Consider the following 21,404-nt stretch of genomic DNA (forward strand, 5'->3'; position numbering starts at 1 on the left):
CGGAACGCCAAGGACTCGGATGTTACTGCGGCGGGCCCTTCCCTCTGCTTCCTCAGACCTCGCCTCGAGATGAGCCACTTGTTTCTCAAGTGCGATAACTTTGTGCTTTAAGTCCTTGGCAGTGTCTGTGGTGTCCTGCAGTTTTATTTCCACCGTGTTTATTCTTTCCGCTAGGTTGCGGGCATCTTGGCGGATGAGCTGCATGTCTACCTTAAGTTCATCTATCCTGGTCTCCATGCACGTTTGGAGTGTAGCAATGGCCTGCAGCACTTGGGCGTTGCTGGGGTCGTCAACTGTTGCAGGGGGTTCCGTCTGTGTGGGGATCTCATATTGGCTGGACTGTTTAGGTTTAGCCCCTGAGAACGAGTCCATGATTGTTGCACCCCTGTTTTTGTTTCGTGAGGTAGACATTAGTCCCTCTTAATGTTGTGGAGGCAGATACGAGCCCTTAGACAGTGAGTAACAAGGCGAGCGTTATGCAGTGATGCACAGTGTTAGTCCGTGATGGCACCGGAGAACACAGGGGGGGTGCAATTAAGTATACGCTCCTGCGCAGGGTATTCTCCCGGTTGGGCAATGGAGTGCTCTGCCGCTGTCCTGTAACCCTGCTAGGCCCTGCTGTCTGCGGCACGGGCGAGTTCCTGCTCCCCGGTGTTGGGTTAGGGTCTGCAAGTCTTCCGGTTCATCTGAGCGTGGACCGTTCCCTCTTCAACCGCGCGGTTGCCTGTTCAGGGAGGGAGGAGGGCCCCGTGCAGTACGCTGTAACGACAGCGGCAAGGGTCCGTTTACTCTGCTGCCTCTCTGGCCCACGGAGCCCCACCGCACTCGCGGCTGGCAGTTCACCGACGGGTCTCCCTCGAAATGGCAGCGGTCCGCTTACCCCCTGTGTCTCCTCTGCAGCGGTCCCAGGGCCTCGGATGTAGTTCCGTTCGCTCCCCTGGGTAATGCGGAGGCTCTCCTGTGCGCTCAGGGGCTTCTGGGGGGGAGGGAGATCTAAGGGCGGCCGGTCCTGCGCCTGGTTTCCACTGGGGTCTTTCCGCTCTACTCACAGGGACTCCTTCGACGCGACCTTCTCCCTGCTGCCTCGCTGCCGGCTTAAACTGCTCTTCCGTCAGGCCTCGGCGCCGTCCGCCATCTTGTTTCTCCCGGGGGTATCAGTTCGGATGCTGCGTTTTCAGGGACGCCGGCTCCGTTTCTCTTCGTTCCTGCGCCGGGCAGGGCCAGAATCGCTTCCCCCACCGGAGTATGGGCTTGGAACTTGTTCAGGTCAAAATTTTCGATCGAATTAAGGATCTAGGCCAGGATCGAGACGGGAGCTCCTCACAGACACGTCTTTACACCATCGGCGCTGGCCACGCCCCCAGCCCATGGATTCCTATAGCCAGTATGTGTAGTCCTCCCACAGAGGTCCACATGCGTCTTCTGGCAGCCCATTGATTCCTGTGGCCAGTATGTGTAGTCCTCCCACGGAGGTCCACGTGTCTTCTGGCAGCCCATGGATTCCTATAGCTAGTAATTGTAGTCCTCCCACAGAGGTCCACATGCGTCTTCTGGCCGCCCATGGATTCCTATGGCCAGTATGCGTAGTCCTCCCACAGAGGTCCACATGTATCTTCTGGCAATCCCTAGATTCCTGTGGCCAGGATAGTGTGCCCGATTGGCATAACTGTAGAAGGTATTCCAACATCATTGAGTGTGCACTAATAGCATCACTGTGTTAAAGCTGAACTTAGAAAGTATGCACTAATGATGTCACTATGTTAAAAGTTGAATTTTGAAGGTATTCCCAACATCGAGTGTGCCTGGTCGCATACACTTTACTGATTACTACAATATCACACTACTACGCTTACTCTCTCCTATACACCACCATTCAACTAGAACACAGCAGTACTATGACACATTCGGTAAAGCTGTTCTCATACTAACATGACTCATCAAACTACCCATCATCCTAAAAAAACACTGCTAGCTAGCACATACCAGCTAGCTTAGGCGTCTGCTCAGGCCTAACGCAGCCAGAACTCAGTCTGGATGTCCACCCCCCCCAGACTGAACATATACAACTGATCTCCTCAACACCACACTTACCACTAACAAGCAGCTATCATGCAACAACCACACCAGCTGCACACATACCTGGTGCACCCATGCACTTTACGACTCTCTCTCTCAACTGACTTGAACTGCAGTTCCTGAGGGCGTTCAACCTACCAGCGACTTGAGATCATACCAACCGTACATAAGGCGCTATACAAATGCAAAATAACATAAGCTGCTGGATGATGTACTTTGCGTTGTGTGCTAGGCCTGAATCAAGGAGGTAGGTTATGCGTGTCGGTTGGACATCCCATGGGATTAACATGGTTTTGTCTGTACCAGATTACAAAACGTTTCCACTTGTTGTAATAACAATGTCTTGTGTTTGGTTTTCATGCCTCCAAGTATTTACACACATCCTGGAGGTACTTGCAGGTGGTCAGATTCTATGACCTAAAAGTGTGCCTATTGCATGCAATGCATTAGACTTCCAGTGTTGATTTCCTGTCTGAGTCAATTTAAGATAATGGTGTCGATCAATTGTACTTCGTTGTCCAGTTCGGTACAGGGAAATCTACTGTCCTCTGAATTGGGTAGATCGGAGAACGTGCGGGATCGAGTTCCTTTAAGTGTCTACTGAGCACTGTATGAAAGTGACTTGATTACAACTGTAGAACTAAATAGGAGTTATCACTTACTTGGATGTGTGGGGCAAGTGGAAAAACCTCTACTGACGTGTGAACATTATATAACGAAATTCCCATGTCCCTTTGGAGGAAGAATTCGAGACTTCGGCTGAACCTCCTACCAACGTTAAAAGTTGAAGGGGCTCGTACCAGTTTGGAAAGAGTCAGGAGAACGCTTAGATTCTGTATTGATGGGGTTTCCGTTGAGACATTAGAACATCTTTTAACATGCTGTCACTACACAGTGGCCCTCATAACTCTGGCGGTAGCCGTACTGGTAAAAACAGCACTCTGCCGCCAGAGGTTTTTTTTTTTCCCCCGGCGCATGCCTTTCGGTGTCTCTGGGGCATTACAGCCCCGGCGGTCCGTGAAGCCAGGCGCCGGAATATTTAACTCCCTATTCCCATTAGAGTCCCATAGGACTAGATGGGAATAGGGAGGACAGTAGCACCGGCACCATTCCCATGGCGCCGGTGCAACCGTCAAAATCTGCGAGCGGGTTCCGTTTTGTCAGGTCAGACCTGGCGGGCGGGAGGGAGGGAGGGCATCCGGCCCGCAAACTTGTACTCTGCCAGTCCAGTAACAACAGTGCCAGTAAGTTTACCGGCACCGTTGTTACCGGACTGGCAGGGTCGTAATGAGGCCCAGTTTCCCTGCAATGTAAACATTTTGACATTTTTGTATGAAAGAAGGTTTTATGTCATCCAATTTTTGGGAATGAAATAATGTTTGGGGACAAAGTATCCTTGAGTATTGCAGCCATTCAATGTCTTGATGACATTTTAGACTTCATTAATTGGTACTTAGTTTTTATCTTCATGATCACTGCTGGTTCTTTTTAGGGTTATTTGTTATTTTGTAATAATGTGCATTCTTTTTGTGTAGGGCTTAATTTCTGTGTGCACACAATAAAAACTAAAACACATTATTTCAGGAGCAATGCTGCCAAGTTAAATGTCTGTGGACTGGGGCGAGTTGGTTGGCCCCGCTGTTGTGTAAGCAGGTTGTGCACTGGGTGAGGTTTGACTGGCACCTGAGACGCCATCCTCAGCCAGTGAGGTTGCCAAGTCTGTCTGGGCCACATCGTTGTGATTATTTGTGTTGCACTCTTGTAAAGGAGCTTGTGAACCACCTGTCACAGCAGAGGCATCAGGGAACGTAAGAAAATATCCCTGACCAATTCATCTGTAGGGTATTCCACACTGACCCTTCCTGTGGGTACCGGGCTGCAAGGTGTTGGTATTTTTCTGCTTAGTGCTGTTGCGACTAGGTCCCCTGTTGCTAACCCCCCCACCCCTCTTGAAAATCTGATTGAGTGGGGATGCGCTTACCTCCCATTCATGGTATTGGTGAAACATTCTGCTTAGACTGTCTGCCAGGTGGTTATTTAGCCTGGCACATGGTATTTACGTATAGGTACAACAATAGCATTTGTGATGCACCACTGCCATATTTCTTCTGCTAGAGCGGACAATGTTAGAGAGTGTTCCTCCCTGCTTGTTTACATATGCCACAGCTGTGGTGTTGTCTGTGTTGATTAGCACTCTTTCCAGTTAATCTGGTTTTTGAGGACAGGAGTGCCATCTTTACTGCCAAAGGCTCAGGTATGTTTATGTGATGTTCAGTCTGCCTTTGTGTCCATGTGCCTTGAGCTGCGAGTTCTTGACAATGTCCTCCCCCACACCCCCAACCTAACATTGAGGTGTCCGTTTTCATGCCTGTATTGTTGGTGGTTTGAAGGGCCTGCCTTTTAAGTTTTCTTTCGTCCACCAGTGTAGAGCATACATTTATTGGAAATGTGTAAGACGCCTATATAACAGAAAGTGTTTGCAGGTGCCACAACACTAAAGGGGAGGGGGCTACAGAGGATTAAAAAACAGTATGAAGTCCTATTTGGCCTTGTGACATTCAGATAGTGCAAGTGCAGCAAACGTGAAGTGCAGGGGGGGGCAGGTCAGAGGTGAGGGGGCCCCCCAGGCACTGGGTACATGCTAAGTGGAGCCAGGAGGGCAAGTGCGTTGGGGGGGAAGGGTGAAGGGTCAGCTAGTGTGAGGAGGAGGGGTGGGTGGGTCAGACTCTGTAGTCTGGTCATGGACAGGTGCCCGAAGGCCGGTGCTGCGGTAGAGTGGGCCAGGAGAGGGCCTGGCCCCTGTATGACTCAGAAGGGATCAGGTAGCCAGTCGCAACAGTTAGCAAGGAAGTGGGAGAAGGGAGGAGGAGAATAGAGCTTTGAGAAGCTTCTGGAACTTAAGGAGATCCGGCTTAAGTCAGAGGGGGGGACAGGGAGGCTGTTCCAGAGAGGCTCTTGCTGAGGATAGCAATCTACCCACACACTCTAAGAAAAACGTTTGACCTGCAGAGAGTTTGAGCTAGGGGACCGAAGGGCTCTAGCGGGAAGATATTTAGGGAGAGAAAGTTGGATGTAGCGCAGTCCGAGCCCCAAGAAAGCCTTGTGGACGATGCAGAGTGTCTTCAATTTTATCCTTGCAACAACTGGGAGCCACTGGAGAGGGTTTAGGGCTGGAGAGATGCAGGCCCTGGGTTTGAGGCCAAGGATAAGACGTGCAGTCCTATTCTGGATAAGTTGCAGAGCGAGGAAAACAGCAAATTGTGGAAGAGGCTGTTGCAGTAGTCCAGCCTAGTGAGGACCAGAGCTCTGGAGAAGTTGACTTTCTGGGGGAAGGTGAGGAAAGGGAGAATGCCTCTGAGGAGGTACAGCCGAAAGTGGGCCTTCTTAGCAAGGTCTGTGAATTGAGGTGAGAAGGAGAGAGAAGAGTCGAAGATGACACTCTGGTTTTTTGCCTCACAAGAGTGTTAGGCGAGGGGGCCCAAGGCGGGCAGCCAGAGAGTTGGGGGGAGGGGTTCCAATGAGAAGGATCTCTGTCTTACTGGTGTTAAGACGATTGTTAACAGCACACCATGCCTGAATAGCAGTCAGACAATCGGGAATGCGAGAGGAGGGAGGCTTAAAGGAGAGTAGAGTCATCTGCATGACAATGGAAGTGAGGAGAGAAGATGGAAATCGGGTGGGCAAGAGGGTCAAGGTAACAGCCTCAGTGAGAGGATAGAGTCCTGAGGGATGCCACAGGTGGAGAGTGAGGGAGGAGACAAAAGGGCCAATCTGAACCTGAAAGGCCCGATTCAAAAGAAAAGATATCTTGTCAGCCACACCAGTGCCTGATCCGTGATGCCCAGCGTATCATTCAGTCGATTGAAGAGGGTGGCATGATTGACTGTGTTGAAGGCAGAGGAATAGATCAAGAAGAACAGAAGGAGAGTTGGAATCGGGGTTTGAGAGCAAGTCTTCACAGGTGTTCAGGAGTGCCGTTTCCGTGCCTCAGGCTGCTCTAAAGCCAGATTAGTGGAGACAACCACCAGATTCAGTGTGGTGGATAAGCTGGGATGGCCAACTTCTCCAATAGCTTGCCCAATAAGGGGGTGGTGGAGATAGGGTGGTAGTTAGCAGGGCAGGAAGGGGCCGCAGAAGGCTTTTTTTTTTTTAGGAGGGGGTGCACACGGGAGTGCTTGAAAGGAAAAGGGAAGGAGTCAGTGGCAAAAGAGCGATTGCAGAACTCAACCAAAGAGGGAGCAAGGGCAGCAATATTGTCCTCGTTAGTTCTAGAAGAGGAGCAGGGGAGCACCCGTTTGTTTGCTCTATGAAAGTCTTCTCCAGTCGTGGTGACCTCATCCGATGCTATGGGTGAGGAGCTAGTGAGAAGGAGGGAAGGAGAGAGAGGGGCCAAGGGAGGAAGTGCAGGCGGAGGAGAGTGCAGACTGAATGTCTTCCGTTTTGGTTGTGAAGCGGGAGGCCAAAGTCATGCAGAGTGCTTGGGAAGAGAAGTAGAGACTGCAGTAGGATTGGCAAGTTCCGTGCAGATTTTGCAAAGTGCTGCCATGTTGTTGGTGGCCCCAGAGATACAGGTTTCAATACGGGCCCGCTTCTTAGACCGGATGAAGAGTCTGTCATGCCATGGAGCAGGCGTTGGCCAGTTTGTCAGTGATGTGCGTGACGCCAACGGCTTCCGTATCGCAACTCTGTACTTGCTTTTCAGCAAGGCTAGGTCAGAATCATACCAACTGTTGCACTTGGAGGAAGGCTCTATCACCTCTTTTGAAGCCACCAATACAACATCCCACTGGATCGTTACTTGTGACCATTGTCTTGTTAGACATTGTATTTTTCTCAAGTTTACTCATCCATTTTACAGTGGTCGATTCTCCATTTTTTGAAACTAATCTGAGCAAGTACTGACTTCTTTAAGGAGAGGAGGCCACCAAAGCAGACCTTTCCAGCTATACAGGAGTGAGAATACAAAGCTTTGTATTGGATGCAGCAGGTCTTGAAGGCGGTGCACGTTCGCAGTGCAACCAGTGTTGATTAACAGGTGTGGGCGTAATGTAGTCCAATTTGTGGAGGCCATTGATGAGGAGGCTGCGGCTTGCAGGATGCTTCTCATTGGTCCCGAGGTGGATAGGCCAGTTAGTCATAAGTTCCAACTGTCCAGTTGTGAAAGGACGAGTGCCTGTACTGTGGATCAGAAGTTGTCTGGAAGGAGGGGCTACATTTTCAGCAAGAGAGTTGGTAAGGGACAAGTTACTTGCTTGAAACTCTTGTTCTCCAGCATGGGTCTTGCATGGATTCACATGCTCATTAATATTCCACTCCACCCCCCAATCTCCAGGCTGTAAATCCTCGTAGCAAAAATTGTATAGCCTATCAGTGTCACTTTGGGGCCTCCCAAGTTCAACCCCTAGTGGCCATCTTCAGAATATGCCGGCTGGGTCTTCTTTGCTGTGTGCGTTTTGAAGGTGCGATGACAGTCCATGTGGAATCCCAGAAAATGGGTGCATGCCGTCAGTAGCAGGTGAAGCCTTCTATGCTCATGGTAAACCGCAAAGTCTGGATGTAGGCGTTTATAGTGGAATTGAATAGGAAAAAAAAACGTTGTGGGTTCTAGGTATGCACTGGACATACAGGTTTGTCTCAGGACAAGGCAAGCCTTGAGATGGTGGATGTATTCAAGGGAAGAGATGTTAATGTACCGTTGAGTATCATCTGCCGATCTGTGGATATTGTAGCTGAAAAGGAGTGATCCCCCAGACTTCATAGAGCAGTTGAGGATCAAGGTGGATGAGGATGGATTCTTGAGTAACTTGACAGGGGAGAGGATCTGGTGGCAAGTATCTGGATGAAAGGACGGTGGTCTTCTAGGCATAAGGTGAACCACTGGAAGACAGTCTCACCCATGCCCATTCGGTTGTGTGGTATGTCACAGCATGATTGAGGAGTACCAGGAGAAATTGGTCTGTCGTTGAATATGCAGAGGGCTTTGAATACCACTTGGACGGTGAGATTCTCTGTGCTGCATCTGGGTCTGATGCCAGGTTGGCAGGTCTGTAAGAGGTTGCTGGTTTCAATGTGTGCTTGAAGTCGAGTGGCTAAATCTCTTGTTGAGGATCGTGCCATGAAGGTGTGTATTGGGGCAAAAGAGGCAGTAATTGAGGTCAAGTGTTGATTTTTAAGAGTAGTGGGAGTATTTACCCAGTTTCGAGGGTAAATGTTCCTTACGGGAGGAATGCATGGACTACAGCCAGGATTTGCTAAGGTGCTGCTGTGGGGGTGTCTAGATGCTGGCAGGATACCAGAGTAGGTGATCGCTGGGGTGTTACCACGGTCCTCCATGGATAAAGTTTGAAGGTGGTCCATGTTGACAGTGGGCAGTGTGTAAGGTGGTTGGTGTCCAGGTTCATGGCGGTTGATTTCTTGATGTAATGTCAATCAGGGAGAGGGATCATGTAGAGTGAAGGTTGACGCAGGGGTTGGGGAGAAGACGGATGCAGTGTGGACTACAGACGAGAGCTTTGATTTCATTATGGTCTCCAGCTTTGGTCACGGTGGTGGGGGGCTTTTATTGTGGTCATCAGTTGTCAGTGTGCAGTCCAGATTTCAAGTCTTGTTAGGCTAAATAATGTTTTGGATTTTGTAGGACTATGTTGCTAAGATAAAGTACCTGTGTGTTGAGGAATAAACATTTGTTGGATGGCTTTCTGTAGGCCGAGGTTACTGACAGACATAACCTGCAGGACCTACTCTAAGTAGCCAAGTGCGATGTCAAAGAAAGCATGTGATCCAGAGAACACTGCACTGAACCCCACACCCCCTTCTCCTGAGCGCACACCCCCAGTGGCAGAAATACAAACATGTGCTTAAATTAGCATCTTGTGGAACCCTGGTGCCCCACCAGACTCTAGGTTTTCTTTGGAGAGACCCAGGTGACAGGCAGCCAAGCTGAGCAATTGAGGGGTGTCAATCATTACCCTTCACTCCCCTTCCCCCGCCACCCACTACTTGCTGGGGGTACCAGTTTACTCCTGTGTGGGAGCCGATTCAGCAAGTTTGAGGTCAGTATCAGATCCGAAGCAGTTGACCCCTACTTGTGCCATGTGGTTGAGGATAATCCACAAAGCAACATCTGACACAGTTGTGTCTGCCCGCCTCTTGATTTCCCCACTCCCGAAGAGGCAGAACAAACTTGGTTGTGCAGGGACTACTTATAGGATTGTTAAGATACCATCAGGCTGCGTGTTGAGCAGGTCTGATCGATTTGTGAGGCCAATGTGTTGAGATGGCCAACTTTCCCACAGAACCGGCACAAGGAGACAGGTCAGCTGACTGGGTCCTTCCCTGCTGGTTCACAGGGTACACGCCTTTAATAAAATAAAAAAAAAGCAAAAAAAAAAACGAAACGAAAATGAGCAAACACCCCATTATAAAATCACAGGTCAAAAGTGCCCCCAAAATACACATGGCAGAAAAGCGAGCAGAAAAGCAAGAGGAAGAAGGAAAGTCACACAATCAGAAGAAAAGTGGACTGTGGCCACCAGAGGACAGACTGCTGCACATCAACATGCCAAGCTGGCGGCCATCTCACTGGGCATTCAGAGGCCTTCCGTCCCCTCATGCAAAACAGTAAAATTTTGATCCTCAGACAACACCACTGCAATGTATTATGTGTGACAGGGCCAGTTTGTTGTTTCCAAAGTGGAGCGTTGCCTGAAAACAGACATCAAATGCAACTGTAGGCGACCCATTCAGAGTGAAGGGTCCTCAGGCGACCTCTAGACGTAGAAAAAGTCTGGAACCAGTGAAACACCTGGTGCAATGCCGGAATTTTATCCGCAGGGCGATGTGCCCAAGAGTAGGCCAGATTGGGCAAGTAGAAGATCTTGTGTAACTGAACAAGGGAGGAATTTGGGACATCGACCGACAACAGCCAAACATTGACCAGGAGTGACATCACCTACACTCGGGAAGCATCCTTCACCCGAGAAGAAGCTCTCACTAGGCTGGTCTGCTAGATCCGCAAAACCCTGCTGCCAGTGAAGGAATTCATCTGGTGAAGACCGCAGGAACAATCCCGATAGGGGTCGCCCGGTACTAAAAGTGAAGGACCGTGCATCTCAGGAACCTCCTGTGGGGGTGTGGAAGAGAGACCGGGGGGGTGGATTACAAGGATGTGATAGTAAGCCTCCTTTACAATGAGCATGTTGTCCATCTGGAGGCAGGCCAAAATCTAGACAATGGAAAATGGAGTCCATGGTGGCCATTGACTAACTAAAACATTTTTTTAAAAACGGCAAAAGGTTACAGGACTGCGCAATAAACTCGAATGTCCAACTGCAGACAAAGGCTGAAAAATGAAGCAAAGGCTGTAGACCTTTGGATTTGGGATTCCCTCTGCTTCAAGATGCAGTGAAAAAGCGACCGTGGGAAACAAGTTGATCAATTAAGAGATCCATCTCAGCAATCTGAGGTGGTGAGATCTTTTACAGATCCCACAAGTGGGCCATAGGGTTCCAAATCTGATGAAGGCACAATCAGTGGAGCGATAGTCGGCCTCAGAGAGACCAGAGATCCATAGACTGGCTGCGAGAAAGAGGAATGTTTCATCAACTGATACAAGGGCACTTTGCAAAGGAGGCATATGTGCTGCACACAGCAAAACATACCCTACGGCGGAGACCTGGGACTAGACAGCTGGCTGAGGTACACGGATAGTGGGATGGGAGAAATTTCAGAACTCCGTGGGTAGAGAAACATTTCCCCCTGCTTGCAATCTACTCCTCCCCACCCCCCTCTCACTTCAGGGTGGGGAGAGGATTGTACCCGCAAAAGCAACCTTCTCTTTTGGGGCTTCCTCGAGTCTCGGTCACATGTAGCCAGTGTGGATCAGGTCAGGAGCGCATTTAGATATTGTAGCAGATATTGTAGCAGCGGACTAGTTTAGAAGAAGCACAGCGGTTTTCTGCAACAGGTGGGCATTCTTTATGAAGAGACATGAAAAGTGGAAATTCACCATAAAGGTCATGCCTTATAAATATAAAAGGCAGGACAGGGGCCTGTGACCTTTGGCTCTCCAGATGTGTTGGACTACATATCCCATCATCTCTAGCCAGCATAGCCAATTCTGATGGATCATGGGTTTTGTAGTCCAAAACATGAAGAGAAACAGGGTGCAGAACCCTCCTTACCCCCCCCCGGTAGGATAAAGGGGCTCCCGGTTAGGCTTGGGAAGAAGAGGACCAAACCCCACATCTGCCTTGGCCAAACATTGAGACCTATTCCTGCACAGAATGCAACCTAGAGAGGCACTTGGATGGGACACTATTACATGACTTCAGATAAACCGGTCGAGGGGACTTGGAGCAGCCAAAAATCTGAGCATTGGAGACCGCATAAGAGTCTAGTCCCACCGGCGATAACAAGCCCCTGTAGCACTGGTCTGCAACCTTTGGCTCTGTAGATGTTTTGGACTACAAATCCCATTATGCTTTAATGTACTGCTAGGGCTGATGGGAGTTGTGGTCTCCAAAATCTGAAGAGCCAGAGGTTGCAGACCTCTGCCCCATAGTGACTAACTTACAGAAAGGCAGTAAACTCCAAACGCGCCCAACTCCAGTATATCCTGGACAGTCCATGTCGCTGCACATAGACAATCTTATCAAAATCCCACAGACCAATTCAACTGACAAAAATAGACTAGCAGTTTATGGCTAGTGTCCGGGTATCAAACCAGTCCGGCAGAGCATAGAAGTCTTAGTCCCGTGCAAAAACAGGAACCTGGGTAGGAAACGTCAAACCAACAGCTGCGACTCCACTGCCAACTCATTCCCTGAAAGGGCAAGGTTGGATGGTAATGGAACAGCAGCTCAAAATCCATCCCAGAATTAATAGCCAAAGGTTTTAGCAGAGGCTGTTCATAAGAAGCCTGGACAAGGACTTAAAAAACAGAAGTGTTCTCTAGCGCGGTCGCCAGCAGGACCATACGACTCAAAGAAACCCCTAGAAACCAAGAAGTGCATGGATCCAATGGCGACCGTCCATTTCAATCTGCAATTAGTGCACTCTATGTAGCAGGAGAATGCAGGAATGACATTACACAAATCACAAGTTACCTTGGAGTCAACCTTGGAGGCAAAAGATATCAGAAAAAAAAGACGTAAGTGACGTCATCACATGACTCAAGAGAAGGCGCCCGAAAGCAGTAAGAGAGAAGGACAGAAAGACATTTCCAAGACGCGCAGTAACCATACAATTTCTAACATGTACTCGCCTCAGCAACTGATGTGCTACTAGTCCACAATCCCCCATTCCTCCATACTTCTGCTAAATATGTACCAACTGAGACAGGAGTGGGCCACTTTCAACAGCAAGAGGCAGATGTATGCGTGCCTTCCACCCCTCCCCCAAGCACTTCTCCCCTCCCTCTTCCCCACACTTGCGCGATCTGAATGACAGCCTAGTAAGATCGTTGTTTGGTCCTCCTTGCGCCTAGAAACTCATGTACAAGCGCGTTATGAATGCCATATAAGCAATCTTGCCCTCCAAGGTAAGGCATTAGAAAGAGGTTCAATCTCCGCCACCAGGGTCCAACGGCAGATTCGTACCTCAGCATTATAGCCTCCGTCCCCGTGTCCCTGAGAGCGCGAGGTCATTGAGAGAAGGTGGAGTCCCTTCTTGGGGCCCAGGCCCTCATTTAAGCTCCTACACACTTGTATCATCTCAATTGCTCCATTTTCTCCCCAATATCCTCCAGCTGCTTCTTGTCATTCAGTGGGTCAGAAGAGATTCAAGACCCTTTCACGCAGAAGGTTGCTTCAGCCACCACAGAGGACAAGGCCTGCCGATATGAAGCCAAGAACATACAGACCAAACCGTAATGTTTTGGCATTCGATTTTCTGACCGGTACCAGTAATTCATCTTTGCCCCTGAAGGTCCTTCCTGGTGCACGTGGTTTTGCATTGGAATGCCTGATCCCTCTCCACTTCTTGACAATACCAGGACTAGCACGCCGCCGGGAATGTTTCGATTTAAGTGTTCCACAACCCTGATCAGGGTTATGGAACACATGAGACTGCAGAAGCGTATAGCCGAAGTGGGTACATGGTCGTTTGCCTCATCTGGATCACCTGTGCCATCAGGGTCAGGATGTGGAGTTGCCTGTATCCTAATTATTCAGAAGTGGGAGACCCAGGGGCGGTAGAAGTGGAGTCTTCAAATGGTGGAGGCGGATATAGTTAGTCGAATGGGCACATTGCAGCGCTTGGAATCTCAAGAGCTACAACGGAACCAGTAGACTACTCCAATCAGTCCCTTGAAGTGGGCTTTCTTATCCGGTTCTGAATGTGTCCAGCCTTTAGTCGGATGAAGGTACGCATGCATATGTAACGTTGTGCTCACACTTGGAGTTTGTACAATACGGGTGGGGGGAAGGAATGAGTAAGCATGGCCTCGAGCACAGAGATACGGGCACAAAGGGGCACGAAAGAATGTGAAGACCGGGATAACAGGAAACCACGATAGACCACGATAGCAAATGTGCAATGGTTGTTCGTTAAACTCCAACTGGATACTTCAGATAAACTCCAACTGGAGATCCGCCCTGGGGTGGACGTGTGCTATGTGCAAGGCAATGTAAACAGAAAAGTATAAAAGAGCACGATGTGTAGAGGAAGGCGCGGCACTTCGACGACTTGCTTTGAGAGACGTTTGAACTTGCGGCCCATTCGCGAATGCTTGTGCATTAATAAAGTAATGTTTACTTGGCTCTTTTCTGTCTGAGTTATTGCAGGGTCCCTCATTGTACTGGTTATGGTGACGGCGAGAAATCGCACCCACAATTTTGGTGTCAGAAGTGGGATGCGAAGGAGCGACAGTCCGTCACTGGGTGAGGAACGCCGTGGCGGAACCGGAGAAGGAATTGATCACGGGGCCCCCAACAACTGAATCCGCACCTTTGATTGCAACCAACGCGTCATCCTTGTTTTTCCGGCCCCGTCGGCGGTGGAACAGCAGGCTGCCGCCCTTCGGGTCTGGAACACTCTGGCGGGACCCTTAAGGTAAGTGGTATGGATGGATGCATGATGGAATAAGGAAATAACGATTTAGGGTTTATGAAGAGGACGGTGGTATGTCCATCTATGTAATAATAATGATGATGAAAGGGTGATGTATTGATATTGGTATGGCGATATATGTCAGGAGGATGTACTGTTAATGTTAGCCTATTAATGCACATTTGGGAAAGGTGAGTGTTTTTAGGCAATTGTGGTATACCAACAAAATGGGTCAAGCGGCTTCCAGCAAGAGTGGTATAGGCAAGAGACACTATGCCCCTCTTGAAGGAACCCCTGCATTTGATATGTTGATTAAACATGGATTGAATTCAACATTGTTCTTAAGGGAGTGGTCTGAATATACAAAAGATTCGATTGAGCATAAATGGCCAGACACTGGGTCCTTTGATGTGGACCGCATATCCAAAGTAGAAATAGAATTAGTAAAAAGACGGGTCAGACCCGCACAGTTTGAGGCTATACGACTATGGAGGGTAGAAGCAATGCGCAGGCGCAATGCTCAGAACAAACAAAAGGAAAAGGGGCAGAAGAGAACAGTAAATCAAAAATTACGTGACCTAGAGATAAAAGAGAAGGATGAGAAACTAGACCAGTTGGATAGACGTATGATGATTAAGAATAGCGGGGGTATGTATCCTGCCTAGCCGGCGCCTCGGTATGAAGATGTGATAGGACTAGAAGCAGAACAAACAACGACTGAATTGTTATTTCCAGGGGCTACGGCTCCTCCGAGAGAAGGTGAGGGTGAGAGGGCGGAATTCCCAATGAAGTATAGAGACCCAGATAGGTTGATAGACCATAGGAGAACGACTACTGTAGAAAAGGATAGAGATGGAGACTTGCAAATCCTTATGACCGGGATGTATGGCACACCCCTCAATGACAGCCTACGGGACCAATTGGGGCGTTTGACACCTTTGGAATTTAGGACAGTGGCCACTAAACTATATACCTTTCATGAGGGTAACTGTAAATTGAGAGGACAGAGTACTGCGGATCTGCCCTCAGCATATCAGGACCCTGTCGCGTTACTACCAGTGACTGCGTCCAGTGTTCAGTTATGGGGATGTATGTCCGACATAATAGCGGAAGTCATACGGGGCGGTGTTGAATGGGAGAAGGAAAAGAGGGCATGGGAAAGAGAGGTGAGGGAAAGAGGCTAAACTCAAAGATGCAGACCAGGCGGGCCAAAACGTAGCTAATCGTATGATAGCATCCATACACTCGCAGTCCATGTACACCCTGGTGAGTCTGATGGAGGGCCTTGGCTGGCCTATACAAGTAAACTTAATTAAATATCTTCTTATTCGGGTGGAGGATATAGAAGAGGAAAAGGAGCCTAGATATGTGTCCCAGTGGAATAGGATTAAGACAGAATTGGATAAGAAACTGCTATCTAATATAAGAGTGGAGGATTCTGGGGCGGAAGGATGGAGAATGGCTAAGGTGGAGAAACTGTTAAAAGATTATAAAAAAATAAAAGAGAAAAACCTTAGTCACCAGTCCTCTGCTTCATCACCAGTGCAGGCCCTTGTAAGTGAACAAACAAACATGGAAAAGTTACTATCAATGCCAATGAGAGAGTGTCAACCCACCATAGATGCAGTTACTGGTAACATGATGCGCACCTATGTGTATGTCCCCTTATCTCGAATAGAATTGATGCATATCACCAAGTCCATCCCCGACCCCCGTATAGACCCGGCAGGATTCTACAAAGAAGTAGGAAAGCTATTCAGACCCGGGTTATTTACTGTAGAGGATGTAGATAACATATTGTTAGCTATTGTCCCAGAGGAGATATGGACCCCCTTTCGTGCCAAAGACAATGATACAATAAAATGGAAAGATGTAATGGAGGCGAGTAAAAATAGGAAACTGCATGAGGAATATCCCGAACCCCTAAGGGGGCATGGCATGGCAGTCCTGAGGGCTCTAGAAAAAGTATTACCCCCATTTGATGTGAATGTGGAGAAACTGTCTGCTGTGATACAGGGCGCAAGTGAGGAAGTAGCACAGTACTTACGTTACGAAGCAGCATTTAAAGCACACAGTGGGCTAGAGATAGGGTCTGAGATGGGCCAACGGTACTTTGCCACAAACTTTATAGAAGGGCTCCACGGGCCAATCCAGGAGAACATTAGGAAGGCAGAAAGTACGTGGATGACTAGAAACCCCCGGGATCTCCTCGAAATGGCCAGGTATTTTGAAAGAGGGGAAAGAGTAAAGGGACAACAAAAGGCACGACAAGAGAAGGATCTAAAAACCAAAGTGTTGATGCAACAGTTGCATCAAGGGCCCCAAGGCAGGTATAACTACAATAGTAACGGCCCGTCACAGGGCTATAGTAGCAACATGATAGAGGGCCAAGGGACAGGTAGAGGTACAGTGCAAGGAGGTGCGCTATATGGGAGGAGGGATGGGCTACCCCAAGATGTATGTGCCTTCTGCAAGAGACCCGGACACTGGAAATCCCAGTGTCCCCAGAGTGGTGGGAGAGGAAGGGGCGTACGGCCCCCTTCACAGACAACATTTGCCCCAGGAAATAGGACTGGTGGGTACGGCAACCAAGACAATAGAATGTTTAAACCCCCTCAACACAATGCCTTTGACGGACAAGCAAGAGGGGATGTTCCCTGGCCGGCCCCGCCTCCCCCCAATCTACTGTATCAGCCACGACAAACAACACAAGTACAAGGTGTATGCCAGGGCAAAGGATGTGGGGAAGGGGTTTACTATAATGATGACTTCCAGGATAACACAAGTGATATGTCCTGAGGAGGCCGAAATGAGACAGCGGGAGTGGTACAAGTACCTATAGATCAGAGGGGGCCTTATGCCTCCATTAGGATCGGCCCCCACCGAAACGAGATGTCTGGTAGACACAGGAGCTGGAAACAGTTCAGTGAATATGAGCCGTCCCCGCTGTCCCATTATCGGATAAAAGCAAGGTATCAGTTGGATTTGGGGGAAATCCAATAAAGACTCCTGTAAGTGAAATAGTAGAAGCGGAACTTCATGGGGTAAAATGGGAGAATGGGTGTCTATTGACCAATCACTGCCCAGAAACCTTGTTAGGTATTGATGCATTAAAGACACTAGGGGCCACAATATATTGCACCCTCAGGGGGTGAGAATGACTATAAGCAAACCTATGGGTATGATGGGAGTAACGCAAACGCTGCCCCCGGAACTCCAAGACATCCCGAATGAACTATGGGCCACTCATGGGAATGATGTAGGGGTGTTGGATGTTTCCCCAGTAGTAATCAAACTAAAGCCCGGTGCCAGGTTGCCCAGGATAAAACAATATTGCATATCACACAAGGGAGAGCAGTCACTATATCAAATAGTACAGGATATGATACGGTTAGGGGTGGTAGAGCCAACAAATAATAGCCCTTGTAACCCTCCGATCCTTCCAGTACACAAGAAAGGTGATGAAGCCGTACCCTATCGTTTCATTATTGATTTGAGGGAGATAAACAAAATAGTAGAACCCAGATATCCAGTTGTCCCTAATATTGCAAGTGTACTCACTTTAATTCCCAAAACAGCGAAATGGTTTACGGTAATTGATTTGAAAAATGCCTTCTTCAGCATTCCTATTGCCGAAGAAAGCAGGTACCTGTTTAGTTTCACTCTTCGAGATAGACAATACCAATTTACTAGAGCCCCGCAGGGATATACAGAAAGTCCCGCCATATTCAGCCAAGCACTAAAAACACAGATGGATAACCTAGCCCTACCCGCTAACACTGCTCTGATACAATATGTTGATGATTTGCCATTATGTGCAGCCACCAAAGAGGAATGCCATTATGTGACCAGATTGGTGCTAATGCACTTAGCAGAGAATAAGCACAAGGTAGCCCTAGCCAAAATGCAGTATGTAAAACAAAAGGTCCACACGGACCAATGAGACGAGCTCTGCATCACCTCCCGCCGCGACTTTGAAGGAGCAGACTGACAGCGGCTGCTCTTTGGTTATGGACGCCAAGAGGTCTGCTTATTCTGAACCCATCAAGGGCAATGACTTCTAAGCCAGGGAGGCAGACATTTGGACCAAACACACCAGCGACCAACTGACACTTGTAAAGGAGACATTGCCGTCACTGAGAGGTAGTGGGGACCCTGAAGCAGCTCCAAGCAGACAGTCGCATCATCGATTGCCAATTCAACGAAGGGCCTCCCAACAGGTCAGTGACGCCAATGCCTTGATGCGATGGTCTGCTTGCTCTGGTCACACTTATTCCAAGCTACTCCTTCATTCAGGGTAACCAAGTGGGGTCATGGAATCGGGGGTTCACCGCTATCCATTTCAGCGTTAGTTTCTCAAAACCTCAGGTTAGGACACTATAAAAAAGGAACATGGTGCGCCTCAGGAGATTTCCCCCAATGACTGGCCTTGAAGTCTTCCCCCTTTTCCTGGAGACGCTCGCGTGCTCCCTTGCGGATTCACGATTACCCTCAGTGTTCACAATGCTGGATTTAGCCTCTGGTCACTGAACTACAGGGTGACCTCAGATTGCACAGTGGCCAGCTACGAAGGGCTCCCGATACGCCCCACCCAAGCACACACCGCAACCGGTCACCTCTGCAAACACTGTGTAGAAAGTGTGAGAGCAAGATCTCACCTTCAACGCAGCTCGTGGCAGAACAATGCCCTGGTCTAGTGACAAGGTTGCACAGTTGGCACGCCGCTTGGACACGGTGCACCAGCGAGGTCCTGCCACCGCAAAGCGATGCACGCACACAAGCTACACTCAGAACACCAGGCGCCACCTTGAACATAGGACAGAAGCTTGGGACAAAGCGTCTTAGTCTGTAAAAGAAACAGCAAAAACCCAACCCCATTGCAATGGTGCAAAGGATAAGAGGATAGCGCCTGCAGGTGGGGCGCGGCACGGCACAACAAATCCCAGGACAGCATTCAAAATTCCTTTTTCTGGGCAAAATGTTCTGGCCTGAGCTCCTTTGGAACAGACTGCCCATAGTATGGAGGACAGGGCATATGATCCATTTTCTGACTCCTGGCACAGCGTCCGATTTTAAGAACTGCCCTAGGGTAGGCTGACATCTAAGCAGGCTCATTCACTGCGGAGGGAGCGTTTTTGGAATTAATGCAGAGCTCAATTATATACTTCGAGACCCAGTAAGGTGTAGATCAGGGGTCTGCAGCCATTGTCTCTCAAGTGTTTTGGACTACAACTCCCAATAGCCCTACCCAGATAAGTCAATGGTGAAGGATCATGGGAGTCATAGTCCGAGAGCCGCAGGTTGCAGACCCCTGGTCTAGAGCATAGTGCATGCATGCTTGCTTGCGAGTCCAAGGGGTCTTGGTCAACCAACCGCTTGAGAGTAGTGACCCAGGTGCGAACCACATCTCGCCTCGATTGTTGCAATTTACTACATTTAAGATTTCCTGGTTACCAAATATTTCCAGCAAATCCTGTATTGGTCTGGGGAACAAACAGAGAAGAGATTCCCCCCAGACTGTCGGGGGACTCCCAGTGGTCGCATTTATTTTTCAAAATAAGCCCTTTTAGCGCCATCCGTGAGTTAAAGTACACTAAATATTCCATCTACAATCTCCATTGAAGGCGTTGAAGGTTTGTTCATTGTGTAGAAAGCATGCGTCTAAGCGCTGCTTAGAAGAGCGGATGCTTAAATGAAAGGCTTCGTGCATGCTGCCCACCAACGCTTACACCTACATGTCGCTGGTCCCCCCGCGGGCAATGTCCCTCACTTTCAAAGCGGGGTGCAAGAGTAAAGCAAAACCCCCTTAACCTTTATTCTCTGCTTAGAGAATTACAACATTGGCTGAAAATCTGCTCTGCAGACAGTGCTTCATAATGGATGCCAATGGAATCCACCAGCTCGTTAGAAAGTGAATGCAAGGCGGAGTCCATTGGAAGCCAATCCTTTTATGCCTTGTAAAATGAAGTGCTCGGAGGAGGAGGGGCAAAGCAACACAGCGAGGAACGGGGGCAAAGCAACACAGCGAGGCACGGGGGCAAAGCAACACAGCGAGGCACGGGGGCAAAGCAACACAGCGAGGCACGGGGGCAAAGCAACACAGCGAGGCACAGGGGCAAAGCAACGTAGATATCAGCGTTGCTGCCCTCCTACAGCACAAGGAAGCTACAAAGTGAGCTAGAGCTGCACAACTAAGTTTAAAAGCCCCTTCACCACTCACTACAAAATTACCATCTATGGATTTGGGAGCAGAACAGCTTAATTATTGCACACTCTATGGTACGACTGCACACTCTATGGTATGACCAACATATGTACCATATGCTCTCTCCCCGTGCTAACCTAGCTTCTGCTCTTCCCTCTCTCCCTCCTTTCCATACAGGTCACTGGCTGGCCGCCTGGTGTACCCCACAGTCTCACAGGTCCCAGGCACCCCTGCCAGTCCTTCTGCACTTGCCTCAGGGCCCTGCACCCCCCCCCACCTCACTGCACTTGCATACATCCGGAGAGCATTTCTCTCCGCACTTTCCAGTCTCGACCGACTGGGTGCACTTGGTCCCTTGCCCCTCCCTTGTCCTGCCTGCACTTGCACTACAGCTCTGCCTGTAGACCGTTCTGTCCTTCCTTGTCTCACCCCTTAATGTGCACTTGAAAAAACAGGAGAATCTCTGTCGGGCCTATTTTTTGTATCTTAACTGTTAAATGTACCGTATTCACTTAATCTGCCTCTGCAGACCGTTATGGCTTCAGAAATTCAAGCCCCCACCACCCCCCGGTGTGTTCCCACACTCCTTGAAACACTTGCCTGTGTGTGTATAGTCGCTTTATAAATAAACAATACCATACCATGTCACAAAGGTACTTTCAAGTTACTGTAGTGTCAGACGTGCAGGCAAAATAGCTCGAAAGGGAGTGGGAGCAGATTGTTAATATGTTTATTGAGTATTTAGATTGTGCCAATATCAATTGGTAGTGTCAGCGTGCAGCTCCTGGCGTATCTGAAACTCCTCCAGGCACTAAGCATTAGCACCAGTGACGATAGCAGCTCCAGGTTGCCCATATCCTGTGTGCCGTGTAGATGCCCAAGCTTTCCGTTCACCTCAAGCCTGCTCTGAAGGGGAGCAGGGATTAATGGTAGGGGTTAAGCAAGAACTCTCAAAGCATCTATACCAGGGTTGTCCAGCTCCAGGCTTTGAGGGACGGAAACAGGTGTGATTTTCAGGATACCCCGATTCATATTCAGTTTGCATACAAAGTTGATGGCGTAAGAAATGGCACCT

This window comes from Ambystoma mexicanum, chromosome 12 (assembly GCF_040938575.1).
Source record: "Ambystoma mexicanum isolate Mex_15411 chromosome 12, UKY_AmexF1_1, whole genome shotgun sequence".
Lineage (NCBI taxonomy): Eukaryota > Metazoa > Chordata > Amphibia > Caudata > Ambystomatidae > Ambystoma > Ambystoma mexicanum.